Below are 20,327 nucleotides of genomic sequence, written 5' to 3' on the forward strand. Positions count from 1 at the left end.
AAAAAAAAAATATTTTTGTGTTTAGAAAGATGATATTATTTTCTATGCCGATTTGTTTTTAAAAAAGTTATAGAAAACAAATTCAAACGGCCTCGCACACGGTGATGTCTTTTTCATGTTTCTATATTGTTTAGTGGATATTTAACAAGTTTATCGCAGCACAGCTCTGGGAAATGGTTGATCGACCCTTTTAAGACGGTTGTATTGTTACCTTTCGTAGGGTTGTTTCGGACTGAAATAAATTGGATATCTCAAAGGCTTGTAAGTAAACTCGGGGGTACCACCTTCACCCACAACACCTTCTGCGGGTCGCAACGACGCCTAAGCGCGGGGCAATTGCTTTTACAATTTATACACATGCACACAAACAAATTGGATATATTTTCACGTTACAAACGACGTGCTAAACTAGCGGTATGTGGACGTAGACGGTTTTACCGGACAGGCAAGTGTGTAAGTATATATACATACAAGTTTACGCGATTAATAATAATAATATAAGGGATAGAACAGGTAGGTACGCAAAAACAATATAAAACGAGACGAAAATGAGAAATTAAATTTCATGCGGTTTTTGATTGCGATGCCGGCATTTTGGCGCCCGAAAATAATGATTACTCTTCACGCACACGCGCCCAACCGGCAAAGAATCTGCCCCCGCCGCCGTCTTTCTTCCCCTTTGCCAGCATCCCTTCCCCCTCGTCCCTTCGTCCCTCCTATTTTGTATTTGTACACACACACACACACAGACCGCATACGTCTCCAAACGAGCTTTTTGTCAGTATTATAATAATATATATTATATACAGCACCTACTCTACTAAAATAAAGCGATGGCGGCACACCGATTACGATGATAATAATAACGTGCTACATATTATTATTATTACTAAATATATAAATTCTACCGCGTATGTTGTTTCCGGGTTAAATTCGGAATAATATACACAGTAATAATAATGATGATGATAATGATAATTTGCCGAACACACTGTTTGCGTTCACATCTAGCACACGTCTAGTTACAAAAAAGAAAACGTTTTTACCAAACATACAAAATCAGCTTCGAGCAGCAACGGTAATTGCTTTTTGTGTTTCGCCGAATTAAATCGCTCGTTGTTTAAACAATGCAGACCTCGTTGAACGTTTTAAATTGAGTTACCATATACGTTTAGTTAGGATAGATAAAAAAAAAAAAATGGTATATTCCTCGCGTAAAAAGAAATTGTTTGAATATTTATAAAATATACCGTGTAGGCTGCAGCCTCGGGGGTTACATGATAATATATAATAATACAAAGAGAAAGATACAAAATGAATAAGTTAAAACATTTTAAAATTAAAATACTATTTATTTATAAATGGATAACAAAACCCCTTTAGTATACGAATGAAATTCAATATAATATCGTACAACGAAAAACGACTCAATACGAATAGATAAAAAAATAAATAGGTGTATGTAGAAAAAAAAATGAACAAATTAATAACAGTAATTGGTAGTACTAATAACAAACATTACAGTTGTAAAAATAAAATCTACAATAATAATATCGAAAATAATATCGATTAATAATATCAAATTCAAAGCTTAGCAAATTACGTTTAAAAAAATTACAGGACATAAAAAAAATCAACAAGACCGGTAATTTGGTTTCTTAATAATAGAGCTATAGGAATAAAAAAATGTAAAAATATAACTATTATTATTATTATTATAAAATGGAACGTGGAACAAAATTATATTTTATAGACACCTGTGGTTAAAGGGGATACCTCGAAGCTCATACAAATTAACCGGTGAATTAATTATTGACATGGTAAAAATGTATTAAAGCCTCTTGCATTCTTAATTATTGCATATTCAAAACTCCTTAAACATAAACCTCATCCAATTAGGTAACTAAAATTATAACATTTTAATATCATTTAATATATTTTAAAAATGTATGCTTTTTGTGCTGTACTAGGACTAGGTCTTAAATACATATTTTATTTATTTGTTTTAATATGATTTTTTTCTTAGAAATTAATAATTTGCAGTATAATTGAGCACAGATTTTCGGGACCAGCTCCACTTGAAGCCCATTACTCAGAATTTGCTCATCTACACTTATTAAAGTGCGAAATAGTAATATAAAAAGTCTATTAACTGAGTATAGTGTACCTACTGATAATAGTATACTTCAGCGGTATACCATTAATTTTAAAACCAATGTTTATGGGTACTTGAATACAAAAAAAAGCAAACACATTATAATTGGTCCGCAATAATTACATAACATATTATGTTGTTTTTCAATTAAGTTTTTTTTTACATTTCCTTGAGTTATAAAATCCAATTTACAATTTAGCTGAGTGTTGAAATATATTTTTACTAAATTTGGTCATTCAAAACCAATCTTTATAAACGAAATAATATATTCAAAATCCATATAAACATACTATGAAGCCAGGTGTAATTAACCACCATTGTTAGATTATTGATTTCTTCGGAATTGTTGTGGCTACTAATTAGAATTTCTGTTAAATAGCAATTATTATCTGTCTTTACCAAAACCGTATACCTTCTACGCCTTTTTTATAGAAAAAATATAATTAAATTATAAAATATTTAGGTTTTTTTGTAGTTTTACATTTTTTTTCCGTTATCACAATAATCGTTTTAAATACACACAAATCACAATTTATGTATGACGCGCATGTTGTAAATCATAGTTATTTGACATTACTAACAAACTAGATTAGATTTTAGATTTGAAACATCTGTAACGGATTTCGATTACACAATGTATAAAACATTTTTAAAACTCAATCATTTTTTTTTCGCTTAAAATTGGTCAACCGATATAATAATACGTTGAAAAACTGTTTATACTAGCACAAAATAAAAAAAAGGAGAAAGAGAGAAAATATTAATATTAAGTGTTCGGTATACCGTGTAATGCGTTTTAGGATTTATGTTTCCTATAAAACGTAAATTACGTTATTTCCTTATAAAGGATTGTTTTTCACTATATTTTATCTTATTATAATACGTGGGTTTTCCCACAGGTGCCATTGAGATGTGGGTATACACTACTATGTACTATGTAATATGAAGGTTTTTAGTTCAAATATTAAATAAAAATACTGTTTAAAACCCATTTTTTATAGTATTTTTATTACATACAATATTTCAACAAACGTACTATATGAAGAGTGAAAGTGTCAAACGTTCCAAGTGCCAAAATATAAAAATTGTACTTTATAATTTGATTTGTATTTTATTCATTACCGGAAACAATTTTGTAAATTTTTCAAGTAAAGAATAGTTATTTATAAAAAAAAACAATCATATTTAAAACTCAAAAATATGTTAAAGTGTTTCCGGTAATGAATAAAATACAAATCAAATTATAAAGTTCAATTTTTATACTTTGGCACTTGGAACGTTTGACACTTTCACTCTTCATACAGTGTTTTACTTATTTACCATGAGTAAGCGTTTGACAAATAAATCCAATATTAAATCATCAATCTGAATTGCTTATGATCCAAATATTTACTTTTAAAATATTTTTTTAAAAATGCATTGAATTCTCTTTGGTCGCGAGAAAAAAGTATAGCTGTTGTAATGCTATCAGAGGGAAGCACCCAGAAAAAACGAAATAAATAAACATAAATTAAGTTTAAAATGGGTAACGCTATGCAAGTCTATTAATTTAAAACAGCACAGTGGAATTGGTGTGTTGCCGTTTTTGGGGACGGCAACTAATTAGTAATTAGTAGCTTGGAGATAGGTATAAAATTAAAAGTAACGAAGTATCTTTATTAAAAAGCAAAAAACCCTCTTGAATGGTACAGTATTTTTTCTTCCAGCTTTATCTTTTTCATACATCAGTCAATTACTTCTTCTCATTCTCCTCCTCCTCAGAGAAACGAAGATAAATTATTACTGCAAGATTTGAGCTTCCTAGGAATTAAGCCATTATACGTCAACACTGATGTAAATGTAAAACCAGTGTTGTCACAAAAAAAAACACATTTTTTTTAGCAATTCAAAAGTTTTATACTTGATATGAATAAAATGTATATTACGATCCATAAAATATTTTATAAGTATATTTCTAAAAAAATTATAACTGAGAAAAAACCGTTAAAATTCAAAATAGTGTGTGAACCATTTTTTTTTTTTAACTTTTGTATATTGCCAAGTATTATTAAAGTAGGATCTATTTTTTTTTAAGAATCTAGATTTTTAAGCGTCATATTATATCATACATTTTTAAATAAAAAAAATTGCCTTTGATTAATGCACAATGCACATCATATTAAAACTAAACCTTCTAAAATCAATAATAATTTGATCATTATTTTTATTTGTAAGCTATTGTTATGTATTTTTAGAGATATTTCAAATTTTTAATTATTCTACTTTACACTTTTCATTTGCTAGTATAGTTATCACATAATCTCCCTTAACTTTCTTAATGGACAAGCAGATTCTGTTTGATATAATATTATAGTATAGTACTTGCCTTTCCATCAGCAGGCTAATGATCATTCTTCTACAACATATAGAATGATGGAAATACAGTGATTATTTTGACTAAAAGTTTACCTTGTATAACTTTTATTCAACTCGTGATCTCTTATACGCTTTATGCTGTTTCTATATGCTTTGTGTTATCTGATATTTTTTGCATACATTATTTGGCTTTTGACTGCTTTTCGAAAACTTTTTCGAAATAATATCCCACACCAACTTATTATAGTATCATAGTATAATACCTTTAACTCGCCCATTCGCAGTAAATTACAAGACTTTTATCCCTTTTCATAGACTTTTTATGCCACCACGTGTAGTTCTTCTTACTACGGTATACCAAAACTGTCTTGCAATTTTTTAATTGATTTTTTAATGTTGAATACATTATACAGCTTATAACGTTATACCTACTTTTAGAATTTCTCGTCGGGTTCAACCTTCTAACGATATGTCGTTAACCGTAAATGTTATTGATCGTTTCCTCCTATGTTTTTGTGTGGTCAGGTCTTATGTCAAATCGTATATAATAATTAGTTGTGTTGGTTTTATCCAAGACATTTCAAAACATTGATATTCCCTACACGTATGAGCCACGAGGGACAAACCACCAGTGTTGACTACTGGGAATATAATATTTGTAAACAAATTAATTCATAGATATACCTAATATTATCATTATGGTCTAATGCTGTTCAATAGATATTATGCCATTTATGTAAATTCTATAATAATATGATACATCATTCAAATTGAGTTTGTATTAAATCTCTCAACCGTTGTACAACAACATATTAATCTTATCATAGCTGAAATCAAAAAGTGGAGTGTTACTAAATGTAGGAACTAATTTATATCCCAAAATGCTTTAAGTGTTTAGTTACACAAGGTTAAGTTCAGTCCACTACATTAAATTAATAAGGTTGGTATTGTACGAAGGGCTGACAAGCTCGAAACAATGGCTTTAGTATTGTGCACTTAAATAAAATAAATATATTTTACTAATATAGCTGTAAAATATATAAACTATAGATTTTTGTTTGTCAAGATACTGTTGTCTTTTTATCTTTAAAGTTATTAACTTTTAATGCACTCGTCATTCATACTCTCTTTAAATGCGTTTTCATCCATCTCTTTTTTATCTGACCTTAGCTTAATACACAACACAGTTCTTTTCTCAAACCTACTCCGTTGTGGTACTCCGTTTTGTTTTCTTGATATTTTTCAATTTTCTGATCTCGTCTTCCTGTTACATCTTACGTCTTCTTCTTATTTACCCTAATTCACTATTTCCATTGAAGAACTTTGTTTTAAAATCGGTTATCATCATTTTACCATTATATAGATAATGGCCTTGCATAACGATTGAGAGGCAATAATAACTAATGAATGAGTAAAAAGTCAACAACAAAATCGTTTTCGAAAAACATTAAATAAACTGAACAAGCTGTATACAAACTTAATATTATCATACTTGAAAAGTTTTACTTGTTTGTTAGTTGTTGTAGGTACTGAGAAACCGATTCCTCAAAACAATAGAAATAAATATATGTTTGTAGATTTTTACTCCGATTTCTTGTTATAGGAAAAAAACATACTAATAAATACATTTTTTTTGTAATATTTTACATTCATATTTGTTTCAAGTTAAACTTTTTTATTTAAGTGGCATAATTAAAAGACTGTTTTCGTCATAGTTCTGAGAAAACTAAGTTTTATTGGGCAAACATTTTTCCGGTGTTATAAAAATGCTTGTCTCAGAAAAATATTGCACTTTTATCCGACTCTATTTAGTATGTTAAAAACAGATTCTTAGCAAATTATTTAATAATCTTTTCCAAAGCTTTTCTTATATCCTTTTTTACTAGCCTTGCATTATAATTTATAATCATCAGAGAGCTAAAATTATTAGGATTAATTATAACATTATGGTTGCATGTTATTCGATTTGATGAAATTTTATTTATTTACATAGAAAATTATTGTACAGCATCAATACAACGCCATGTACCACGCCATAACGGCCGGTTGAAAATTTTAAACAAAAAAGAAATTACAATTTTAATAGATATACCTTTTTTTTTTTACGAGACTGATGCAGATAAGATAATTTATGCATTACTATATAATATATATTGTTTAGTAAAAAAAAATAAACAGGAGATAAACGCGATTTTTTATCATCAACAACAGCCGACGCGTTACACCATGCTTATGCTTAGCGTGTAGGTACATAGTTTACACGACCGGCAAAGTTCATTCATAATGGATAAGATATTTCTGCGGGTTTAAGCGAAAAGGACTCGATTGCATGCGACAGAACGGGTGGTGGTCCTAGTAAAATACCTTGGCTTTTAAAACGCCTTTGCTTTTATATAAGGTGCACCGTGAATTACAGCGCATAAATATTAATGGTTTCAAATAACAGAGACAGTGAGAGAGAGAGAGAAAGAGAGTGTGTGTACTATAATGACAACCTTACAATATTTACGTAGGACAAGTATATATAAGTAAAAAATGTCATCTCTAACAGGGAAATAAGCTCGGCGAAAGAAGAGCGATAGAGTGAAAAACGCTCACAGTGACATCATTGCACACACACACATATATATATATGCAATAATATCTCACCAGCCGGGTGGAGATCGGCTCTCTTGGAAAATGGGCAATTAAGTTCTCGTTAGGGACGAACATTACTGGATGATAAATTTCACGAGGCCTTTGAAAATCACTTTTGAAGTGCTAAAACGTAGGCAGCCGCCGAATTCCTCGTAATCTATACAGTCGAAACGATTAGACCGTTTTTTCTGTCATTTGAATTTTGACACTTAAATAATGTAAACACATTTATGTACACAATCAAATATAATGTTAAATTATTGTCGGTTTGCTGCGAGTCTTTCAAGATGTTATTATTTATTAACGCGACACATTTAATTTAAAAAAATTAGTTCTTTACTTATATTATACTTGCAAAAGGCAGTAAGTTCTATAAGAAAAAAAATGCCTTGGGTGTTTGCTGATAGTAGTTAATTAAAATGCTTAATAAATGTCTTAAGCTCTGTTATTGGCATTATGACGTGTCAGAGACGATCGGAGAAAGGAACAAGTCCAGAAACCATTTGCTTCTTATTAAGTACCGATAGTCGACCTTCGATTTTAAATAATGCTATTTTGTTATTTTTTACTAATTAAATTGTAAATTAAATTAGTTTAGCTTATAAAATGAATAGGTACTTGAACACGTAATAATATTATTATACGTTTCATTTGTACACACAATATATGGACTATTGTCCCTAAAATCCAGTGCTTTAATATTAGCTACATAAACATTTTTCGAATAATGTTATAACTTATATCATATATTATTTTCAGAATGTGAATATGCAAAACTGTAATAGTGTGTTTATGTTTGTAATAATTTTGCCGAAGAATATTAACTTTTCAATTTTCTCTAGGTACCAAACTAAGTTGCAAACGCCAGTTTAGATATTCTGCTTATAAACAAAACGTTAAGTTGAAATTATATATATTTTTAAGTCACATGTATACCGATTTGGAAAACTAAACAATAGGACTATCATAAATATAGAACGCCTGCAGACACGCTGAAAACATACAATTTTAAATCGAAAAGTTTCTTGGTTTAGCATGGAATCCAAAAATATTATATCATATCTGTCACTTTTAGTATTTTTATAACGCAAACCCTTGCGCAAAAAAAAATTATTATCATTACATGTATGACAATATATCATATTATTTTTTATATTATTGCTAGCATGAAAAATCAGTTATTCAAAAAAAAAAGCTCTAGACCAATAAAATACTTTAGTATGACTTGACAGTATTATTCTATTATTTTTATACTTTAATAAGTCTATAAGAAAATAAATATATACAATATGGTATGAGAAATATAAAATCAACTAGATATTTTAAGACATTAAAAAAAAAACTATTCATATCTAACGAATTAATTAATTGAATAAATTCATTGGAGGGATAGGATTTGCATTTCATAAAAGCTGAATGCATACAATAAAGGAATTCATAAAATAAACCATAGAATGGCTATTTTAAAAGTAAAGACCAAGTGGTTTGATATAATATCTGTAAACGTACATGTCCAAGACACAGGAGGTTCAAGTTGAATTTTAAGATGGTATGGAGAGTATTTTAGAGGGAATGTCGTATGGCAAGATACAAATCTAACTTTTTCAAATTCTTCTGTCTGAGGAACCTTTTGAATAAAGTATTATGTAATTTATAGAACTACTACTCGACGAAAGTGATCCGGTATTAAAAAAGTTAATACTTACTTTTTGAATACAATTCAAATATTTAGAAAATAAATAAAAATCGAACAAAATTTTGTAAGCAATAATATTTCTAGGTAAAATAAATACTATATTATATTATGGAAAGCTAGTATTATTACTTAAAATACGTCTTTTACAATAATAATTCTTATATAAAAAAACACAACTATTTTATAACGCTGCAGTGGATAGAGTTTAATAAAATCACATACAGTTAAAATATATTAAATATCACTGAGGAAAAGGGTTTATTATGAAAACATTGAATTAATTGACAATTTAGATATAAGTGCGACGTATAAATATTATTAAAGTAAAATAAAAACAGTAGGTGCTATATAATTTGTTTAAAACCTAGCTACGATTGCTGGTTTACAGTAGGGTACCAAGTCTCTATCTGTTTCGTAAGTAATTCATATTCTTCTGTACCATTTGGGCCGATTCCGGTTTGCATAACAATTACGCCGAAAAAACGTTTGTATTTGTAAACGATGCCGTTTCGTAAAGTTATATTGCAAATACCAGAGATAAGATCAGCGGTCTTTATTAATGGATCCGGAAATTTTATAGCTCTTAACAACGCTATTAAACGACATATCTCGCCGAATTTGCGGATTGCTGGTGTTTCAGTACCTGAAAAATGAATTTAAAAAGTTTTTTTTTTAAAGAATTTGCCAATTTTAGCTTCCAACTAACTACTTTTGTTTTTTTTTGTTCAAAACGCAACTAATACACGTGTATAAAAAAAATCATAGCAAAGTACATTACTCAGGGTGTCTGTATTGTAAAGCCTCAGTCAATATATTTTTAAATAGTGGAACACCATCGAACACCCTGTATTTTATAATCTATTATTCAATTAAATTATTATGTTATTGGGCTGGATACAAGAAAATTTATGTCGCCGTTTTCATTATACAACATTAAAAAAAATATTAAGATATTAGATATAAGTGATAAGAGATAAGTGATTAGAAATAAGAAATAAATGATAACTGCTAAGATATTAGGATAAGATACAAGGTTTCTTTTTTGTTGAAGGCTTTAATGCTTTTAATTAAGTAAATTGTTTTACATTTTTTTTAATCTGTTACAATGTGGCAGAGATTGACAGATAGAAGAGGCATTCCAGTGGAGGATCTTCGACAGAGCTAATTAAAGATATTATTTTGGTCTCCGAACCAAAGTGTTGAGGAATTCATTTTTTTTTAATTATTATTTTTCTTGCAAAATAATTAATGTAAAAAGACATTGCCTATGCGATGGACCAAAAAAGATAATTTCAATCGACATGAAATAAATTGAAAATACAATAGATATAATCATAATGCTACCAATAGTTGTATGTTAGGATAAGAACTTCTAGACAAATCAATCCTATTTGTTGATGTAAAAAACTGCATTTGTGTGCTACTATGGTACGAATGGTTCTATGATATTATTATGTATTATTTATGAATTATAAATGGATATGACTCCTGTTATTATTGAAAAAGAAATTATTTTATAAAATCATTATAAGAGTGGTACACCAATAAAGCAAAACCAGTATAAATCTACACTAGTTATTAATATATTTACGTATTTCAGCGAGAAGTATCGATTTTGTAACTTTTCCAGTTATAAGTCTTCTTTCTATTCCAAGATCTAGTAATGCATCGTCATTAATATCTATGAAAATATATAAATTAGAGTGTCTTTAGAAAAAAAAAATGTTAAAGAAATTTTCTGTCAGTGAGATAGTCGCATAATTTTTTTTTAAATCGAGCGAAATATTTTCTTTCAATTTATATAAATTTCTATTTATAATATATGTCTTTAGGGTTATCTACGGTGGTCAATAAATGCTATAAATAAATGTTACCTATGTATGGGTCAAGTTCAAGGCTAGTGACAGCTGTATAGAAAATTATTAATTTTAAAAGTTATTCGTAAAAATATGTTAAACTTTCTATATTTACTTGTAAATCGGTATATTTTTCTTTGGACATCATCCTGTTCGAGTGTGATAAACAAATCTAAAATACAAACAAAAAAATACAGATTTTCTTATGACAAAAATTATAATACATTAAATTGTTACCTGGTATGTCGAAAATGTATCCATATTCTGAAATTAAAACGAAAATAATATGTTATGCCTAATTTAGTTATAAATGATTATTAAGCAAAAATTATCAGGAATATTATTACCCGGTACAGCGAATAACAATACAATTTCCTCTAAAATAAAATAAATATTAATTGATAAATTATGATGTTAGATTTTTTTCTACAAGTTATCTAAAATCATATTTTAATAATAATAATTCTAATAGTATTTTAATTTTTTTTTTATTATATAATAATGACTAGGTACCCATCGTTCTATCTCCATAAACATAATATTTAATTACAGTCTCCAATCCAGCAACATCTATAAGCAAATAGTGGTTTGAGCCGTATAAACAATTTCAAATAAATCATAATAATATATAAAATTATATAAAAAAATCTTCAAAACGAAAGTATACAAACATCAGTATCACGTGTACTCACATAAGAATTACTTAGGTGATAAGAAGGTGAGAATTGAAAAGAAAAAAATGGTCCAGACCAAAAAAGTCAGTCTATCAAAGTAGTAATATCTACATTGTAACCTAGTCTGTTTTATGGCCATATGTTAAGCTATAAAAAAAAAGAGCAGTGTTGCTCATGAAAGTAGATGTGAAGTGAGGTTATGGACTAAAGAAAGAGCAGACTTTGCCACAATGTAGATATTACTACTTTAATAGGTTAACACATTTGGGACAGGGTTTGGAACATAGGCCTGTTTTTTCGATTACATTTTTGTTGGGTTGTATCTTACCTGTAGCAAATGCCTTGTCGATGAGTAGGTCTGTAATAAATTATTTCAAACATAATATGAATTATAATGATAAAATTTAAAAAATATGTATATTTAAATAAAAAATTGACACTGACTTGTAATGTAAACCGACGTTGCATACTCCGCTGTGAGAAAAAATTAAATATTTTGAATTTTTTTAATTAGATTTTTAACTTCTTTGATTAGGTAAGTGTAGAAATAAAATAATTACTTGTCATTATTGGCGAAAAGTTTACAAAGGCAAGTGTTATAAAAATGTAGTGCAGTTCCATATTGTTGAATAATATATTAATTAAAAAATTCAAACAATATAACTAAAAAAGATTTAAATTCTACTAGCTTGCTTTGCTTTCTATGGGAGAGTGATTTTCTCGATGTGTCAACCGAAACAGAAAAATCGAAATATATTTTGCACTTGTATGGTGACATATTTACATTAGTTTGAAGCGAATTTTCATATATATTGTATGCGTTTCGAAAATATTGTCGGCTTGTGATTTATTATAACTTTCGAATTTTTCAGATGAAATATTGTGTCAATAAATGCACGCACAAATAACAGAAAACCCAATTTTGACGGTGTCGATTTCATAAAAAGAACATTTTATAAGTTATTAATTTAAAATAAGTACCAGAAATTGGCACATAGAACAATTTGTATTTGCCCACATACCTGATTTAAGATTACACATTTTAACTTAAAGTATATTGTATAATTCTGTTATATTCTTCATTCGCAGTATTGTACAATTTTTAAGTACTTTAATTATTGTAAATAATTTAATAACGACAATTTTATAGTCTTTTCTGCAGCCTATTTCTTAAAATGCCAATAATTCCATAAAATATATTTGTTCAAAACTTGTTATCAACTAGTCAATCTATTGTAATCGGATATTCATGATTATGATAAATGTATAAAAAATAAAAACATATCATTGTAAAAACAATACCTTTTCAGCTCCGCGTCGAATCTAAATACTATTTATATCTGATAATGTACAAAACATTGTTTATATTTTTCATCTATCGTTTTATGTTTATTAGGCCTGGACTTTAAAATACATAAATAAATACAATTTTAATTAAATTTAAAACAAATTTCATCCAACTAAAATATGAATACAATATGCATTTTTGCAACCAACATGAGCATAACTAGTAGAAAGGTAGTTTTAAGAAATTATGCCACCGAGAATCGATTTTAAGTTTCAGCCTTTCTCAATATAATCATAATTATTCAGGTACTTCTTAACTCATTTTCTATTAACTTAAAATATTGTTATAAAGTAAAAAAAATTGAGGTTAGGACACACCTCCAATCAATATTAGTTTAAAATTAAAACATTGCGTTGGGATGAATATTGAAATACCTAGTTTTAAAATACATGTAAAATTTAATTCAACAAAATAATATTTGTTCATCTTTCTATCGACCTTTAATTATTTACTTATTTTAATTTTCTTTAATGTATAATATTTCCTTTTTTCTACTCACCTCTTTTATTTAATCTCACTTAATTACTATGCAACTCTCTGTAATCCCATCCTCAGATTCATTCTAACATGCTCCCTATTCACTTTTAATTAAAGTTTTCTAAATCGCTTAATAATACTAAAGCAATGCCTTCCCACTTCACATTTAAGTTAAAAATAATATTTGCTGAACTTCGTTAAATGTAATCAAAATTATGTATGCGAGTTGAAAGTTTAAAATTCAGTTTACAAGCACATATTGTACATCAAGATTATTTCTAATTGTTAAAGAAGTAGTTACAAAAGTGGAACAATATAATATTGTATTCCAAAATTATCTAAAACAGTAGGCAAGTGAAATCTAACAAAAATAAAACTCTTGTTAATGAATTAATTTTTGACAAAATGGAAGAGCGTTAAATAAAGTGATGGATAAAAATAATATTACACTTTAATTTACCTCCTATCAAATCCAATAAGAGCTACTAACTGTACAAATAATTTTTGGAACTTAATTTCAATAACCATTAATTGTGATAAGTTTTTTTAAATTTTAAAATGTAATAAAGTACACTGTTACTACTGAAGTTTTAAAATTTATTACAACTCCTGAAAACGTCAATAAGATAAGTTTCAAATGAATAATTTATTTCTTTATTTTTACCCTAAATAAATAAAAAAAATTGGTTTTCTATAAAATTAATACATTTCCATTACCAAGCGTATTTGAGTTGGCTAGAATCAAGTCTTGTGATCCAAAAACTGAGAAAACGAGTTGGTAACATTGCCTTATAGGATTTTTGATGCTGAATCTAAATATTGTGTTATCAGGTATTTTGAAAACATATGTTAAGAACATGTATATCATTGAACGTAGTAGTTCAGACACTGGTGTTAAGGTGACAAACATTATTTGCCTAAAGGTGGATACCTAAATATTTGTGTACAATCGGTTCAATCTATATACTCAATGCTTAATCGTTTTAAGGTTTCTATGGAAACTAAACGCCGACATTCTTGTACCGTCTAACGAATCGTCTTAACATATTTTACGATCGAACCTATTAAAAATGTTTTATATTGGCTTCGACGCTAAGCTGAGAAGGTATTCTGTTGTTTTTATGAATCTGTACCATGTACAATTTTTTTTTTATTAAGGAAAAACCAAAAAACATTGCTATGGCGTGTGTGACTGAATCCAACAGACACGGGGGATCTGAAAATATTTTTTCATTTCATTGTTAGCTACAATAATATAAAAAAATAATTAAAAAATCAAATGACAACGGTTTATAAGAAAAATATGAACATTGAACTGTGCGGGGTATTAAAATAGTTTATATTCTCAGAATTATTCAGATCACAATAAAGGTCTGCATTTAATTTTTTTCATTTATAAGTCTGTAAAATAACCAATTGTACTTGTTTTTTTTTCTTTTGATACTGTCTGTACTACGCTATCAAGTCTATTTATTTGTAAATAATACTATGTATATATTATACAAGATAAAAATTAAGACGCCTGTACATAAGTACAGGCGTTATATATGTATCATATTCTATAAAAAACTAGAATGTTGACTCTCTACTATCACAACCTTATGCTAATAGGAGTTGCATATTTTATATCTTTATATATATATATATATTATGTTGTAACGACAGCAACAAATTATCAGGTATATTACATAGCCGATCAACCCAATAGTATCCAAGTTTAATGCTAAAAATTCAATTGTACGCACATTAGGTATTGTCATTTCAATGCGTTTATCGTTATTACCTATTGTAACATCAAAGCGTTGTTTATTCAGAAGTCGATTTTATCACTTTCAGCTAAATACACAATAATAATAATAATAATTCCCGTAGACCAAAAAGTGCATGCAAACGCTTGTCGAGTAACGATGGCAATATTCTTTTAACGGCAGATATATTATTGTATTTGTACTCATCCTTGTAGATTTGTACTGAAATCAACTTTGCCACAAGGTGTGACAACCGAGAAGCATCGACGGGGAAGGTGAGGGTAGTGGGCAGACTGGATGTGATGATAATTCGATTAAATCCTTGTTTATACTCGGTTGGGGGGGGGGGGGCAAGACGTACGAGAAATGATAATAATTAACACACAGAAACGTACATACACAAAATTCACAATACTGCACACACACACACACACTTTGGGGCCGAAGCTTGCTGCCAGTCGACGGATGCCCGGCCAATAATAAGAGGCGACGACGTTCGGGTGGATTCGGAAACCGCCGTCGCCGAGAAGCACACACACCCTCACAAAATGGGGATTTCAACCCCCTAGGCCATTATTATTTACCCTGTCGCCGGTACCTAACGTCGTTAGACCATCGCCGTTCCGTCGCGTCACGCTTCCTATACAGCCGGTTGTCGCCGGTTATTTTTTTAATTTTTTTTTTTTTCACAACCGAAGGGTGTTTTTTTGGTTTTTGTCCGAGTATACTTACATATGAAAATATCGTCAAAAAAAAAAAAAAAAAACGTTTTAGTGCATTTTTCTGTTTGCGATACACCCACGGTGGATTTGACAGTGTGTCGAGAGATAATATTATTATTGGCGTGCAATAATAGGCAACGCACCCTCGGGAGTACACAACAATAATTACTACTTAAGGCGCTGTGTTAAAGCGGGTAAGTCTCCAGTAATGTTTTTCATTAGTTTCTAATAATTACATGGTAACAATTATATACTTTGAGTGTAATTTTAATTTGTGCCGTTTAAATACCAGAAATGGTCATTGATACAATGTACAAACAAAAAATACACACATCGTTATTAATTAATGCACTTAAAACGTTAATAACCGATAAGTGTATTGACAGTTGTTTTGGAAAATCGGTTATTTTATTCATATTTAGCAATTATTCAATATATGTATACGTCTATTAGCTCTGTACACTGCATTCACAATCGAACATAGTACATGTTACTACTCGGATATTCTTGTTCCCACTTTCTTACATACTTATTGGGTTATCGTATAACATGGTTAATACACTATCGACAATCACTTTTCAATGAGCTACGATAGAAACCGGTAATGCGTATTATTTTGATTATGCCGAACAAACAACCGACTGTAATTGAATAATGTATTCATTTTTATGTAGGTACCTAGTTTTCTCCATTGACTTTATCCCCGTTTCCATTAGTGTGTAAACAAGTGGGTAAATAATACCTACGGTATTAAACATGAAGTACGACATAAATTAATATGGTTGCTTTGTCGTTTCAACATTTGAACAATACTCGGTATTAACGATATATACATTTACCTACACGGGTTAATAAAATTGAATTTCTTGTAAAACGTATCATTCGGGGAAATGATTTTATAGTGTTTCTTAGAAGGTATTCAACATGATATTATAATTTATCATTATTTTGTATTCCGCAAATTCTTTAGGAGTTACATTTTCAGAATAAACATTTATTTTATTTTCATTTTTAAAAAATGAGCCTACATAGAAATATTATAAGTGTTTCTTTGGCGGTTTCATTCGTACATTTTTTAATAATGAATAATACAATTCGAAGTATACTTCTTAGTTTATACGGACAAGGTATGATTTTTTTTTATTTAAAAAATGTTGTTTGTTCTTTGAATTGTACACATAAATAGTAAATATGACATAACTTTATATAGTGTACTTCATATATTATACTTATTATTGCAAAACCATGAACGATAATATAAGAAGAGTGTTAACCAAATTTGGCAGATGAAGTATTAATTGTGTTTATTAAATATTTTTCTTTCCATATTTTTCTAGATTAATCTTCATTAATATTACAGTAATTTTTTTTAATCGCACTGGTAAAATAATGTAAGGCATTTAAATTTAAAAAATTAACTACATTCTTCGGTTATTTTTTGTAATTAACCATACCCGGTGCTCATAAAAACTGAATTTTTTGTTTTTATTATTCATATTACTATATTATGTGTAACAATATTAATCAGCGCTATAGACAATTTCAATTAGTTACTTTAATTATCAGTGTACATGTATTATAGCGGTGTCATTGGATTCATTAAATTCTATTCACGGAAAATATGTTTTTATTTTTTCCCGAGCATAATGTATTTAGTAAAAAGAAGATACGGTTAAATATGTACTATCTGAAATTTAACATACAAAACAAGATAGTATGTAAATTATTTGTTAGCAATTTTATAACAGTGTAATAACCTCCATTCTCCCTTTTACAATTATTTACAAGATAAAAGGCTAAATGTATAATATTATTATTGTAAAAAAAACGCTGTATTGCAGCTATGGAAACGGTTTCGAACAATTTCAAAACTTTAGTCAATATTAATAATCTCATTATTGTTGTGGATCAATACACAAACACATACACATACACACACACATATATTTTTGCGACGCACACTTAATTTAGTAGCTGATACATCAATCAAATACAAAACTTATCAGACAGGCCAACCAATCAGGCCGAATATGTGTGTGGCTTCTAGTTTTATTTTCATACAGTTCGACGATATAGAAATGAATGGACAGACTGCATTTTTTTTTTTTAAACGAACATAAATTCTGATAAAATGTATGTATGGCTAATAAAAGTTTTAATAAACATAACTGCGTACCTCATATTTCATTTCAACGAATTCAACGCGCCATGAGAACAAAAAGCTCCGTTTATACATACCTATATAAAATGAAACACTGGTTTGAAACACAAGTTTATTACTTATCCATACACGGGAGTCCCTGTAATATTATTTTATCGAAAATAAAAATTAATTACTTACGTCCGAACAACATATGTTTGCGTGAAATTAAACTTAAACTTTTTCTATGACTCAAGTTTTTTTCCAAAGAAAATACCCCGGTGCGCTTATCTTTAAATCACCTTAGTGTCATGGCGCGTACTTACAAATGTACATTGATTTGATAGTTTGACATGTTCTTTAGTTGTATGCGTCTAACAAGAGATTTATCTTCTTGTGTTGTTTCTAAGTCTTTGTAGAAAAGAAGAAAACTAGTCAATTCCACGGTGTAACACAGCAAAAGTATGTCGTGTCTTTTGTAATGTTTGGCGTTAAGACTGAAACTCTTGTAGTGTAGGTTAGGTTGGTTAGGTTAGATATGTTTCTAGACGTTCACTGTATTATGGAAAAAGTACATATGTGGCCCGTTAACAACACAGTTACTATTTGCTTCAACCACAATTATTTTAGCTTTTTTAAAAAAAAAAAGTTTGTTCCTGGCAATCCCACATTCTATAAACGGGACTATGCCAAATTTCAACAATGTTGAATTGTGAGAACAAGTGCCCTCAGCGTTTGAAATACCTATCATAGCTTCTGCGTTCTATCAACCATACAGAACACAAATATTAAAACCATAAACATAATCAAAACTTTGTTGGATGTTATTTGATTGGAACCTAAATTAAAGTTTAAAAAATTATAATACGGATTTATATATTAAGAACAATCGCACTAAAATAAAGTTTGTGATAGGTAATTTATAAATAAAATTTCCATTTTATTTATTCATCAAATAGTTTATATTTAAATGTACATGTAAAATAGCATTGTTTCCAATAAAAAATAATTTCCCTTTTAAGCTAAATACGAATATAAAAAACTATAATAAGATTAAAGTTATTTTCAAAAGGGTTAACATTATTTTATTGTTTGAATCAAAAGTTTCTCATTTCTACGAACATAATTCAAACTAAGTTAATTTTTTTATCATTATGAGATAGTATAATTACATTAGTTAAATCAATCATCTGCAGAGTTCAAAAACAAAAATTAAAACGACATTGAGAAAGTCCATTAAAATATTTTGGCAAGGATTAAGTTTTTTTTTAAAAAAGTTTTTCTTAATGATCAGTATAAGCTTTTTTTAAGGATCACGTTAATAGTAATTATTTTTGATATTAACGGATTTAATAGTAATTTTTTTTTTGCAAAGGAATAATAAATGAAATCATACTTCTGGAAGACTTTTGTTTATATTTTACCAATCTAATTATGTAATAATTGTGATAGTTTTTTGGCTGACAATATTTTAAATATCCTTATAACTCTTTAAATAGAGAGCTTTCGCAATGTGTCTGGAAATAAAAATTGTATAACAAAGACATTAAAAACTTAATACTAATTCTCGTTTGAGAGAAATTCATATTATCACAAAGTACATACGAGTATTTTGTAAAATTTTACATTCCACCATTGTTTTTTTTTGCGATAGAATAAATATAAAATATATATACATATTTTTAAATTTTACATGAAAATATAATGTATAGTAATAAACTGTATAGTGTTTAAACATTTTTTTTTTATACAGAACCAACGAGGGGGAACTGTTGATCACATGACTTCCCCTCACTGTATATATTATAATACAATACTTCCTATTTACAAAATGCAATCATTAATGTTAAAATAATTTTTGTCGGTCATGTTTATCATGGTTAAAACCCCATATAATAAGGCACGGATTGTTAAACCTTAAATACTGTAAAAACACTTAGATAAAGAACAAAGAGTAAAAAATATGTCTTTTATAGAAAAATGTACAACGATCGAACCAACTTATTTGGACACGCTGATGTTTTGTAGAAAATTTCATTGTAATATTTATTGATGATTTCACGGTGGTGAAGAATGAATTGTACAAAGTTTTATTTATCTCTGGAAAATAATATAATTACATTTAACGAGCGAGTGACTTTAAAAAGCATTCCAAGTCATTATATTTTATGGAATATCTCGACGTGTATCGGTGTGCTTACTCGGCGAATTTCGAACTTACTTGTGTGCTTTAATGACGTTTTGACTTGATCGGCATAACGGCATTGGAAAGAATGAAGCCGTTAAATCTACATAATCGTGACTTTTCATACCTGGGCGCCCTTTGCAAAACCACGCACCGTGCATAATGGTTGTGCGCCAGCATGCTAACAGACATTAAGACGCCAGTTCCGTTTAACGACTTTATCAGCTGTAACTTCTTCTTCTTCCCCCGGGGAGGATCTACAGACCTTGGTGGTCGGTAGTCGGCTCGCTCGACACTTAACCCCTCTCTCTTTTGGAAACCAATAACGGTATAT

General features: G+C 28.7%; 1 protein-coding gene across 2 annotated transcripts in view; it reads left to right on the top strand.

The window, feature by feature from the left end:
* Nucleotides 1-15,543: 15,543 nt before the first annotated feature.
* Nucleotides 15,544-20,327, top strand: part of LOC126846448 (leucine-rich repeat-containing protein 24) — a 116,618-nt gene continuing 111,834 nt past the window's right edge. For both annotated transcript variants that reach the window (XM_050585843.1, XM_050585844.1), the window contains exon 1: nt 15,544-15,862. The gene's annotated coding sequence lies outside the window, so the exon portion shown is untranslated. The remainder of the gene's footprint in view (nt 15,863-20,327) is intronic.

Source organism: Adelges cooleyi, unplaced genomic scaffold, assembly GCF_023614345.1.
Source record: "Adelges cooleyi isolate 19-005CV unplaced genomic scaffold, UGA_ACOO_1.1 ACOO_flye_CR_arks_rails_tigmint_CR_PRNA_9, whole genome shotgun sequence".
Taxonomy (NCBI): domain Eukaryota; kingdom Metazoa; phylum Arthropoda; class Insecta; order Hemiptera; family Adelgidae; genus Adelges; species Adelges cooleyi.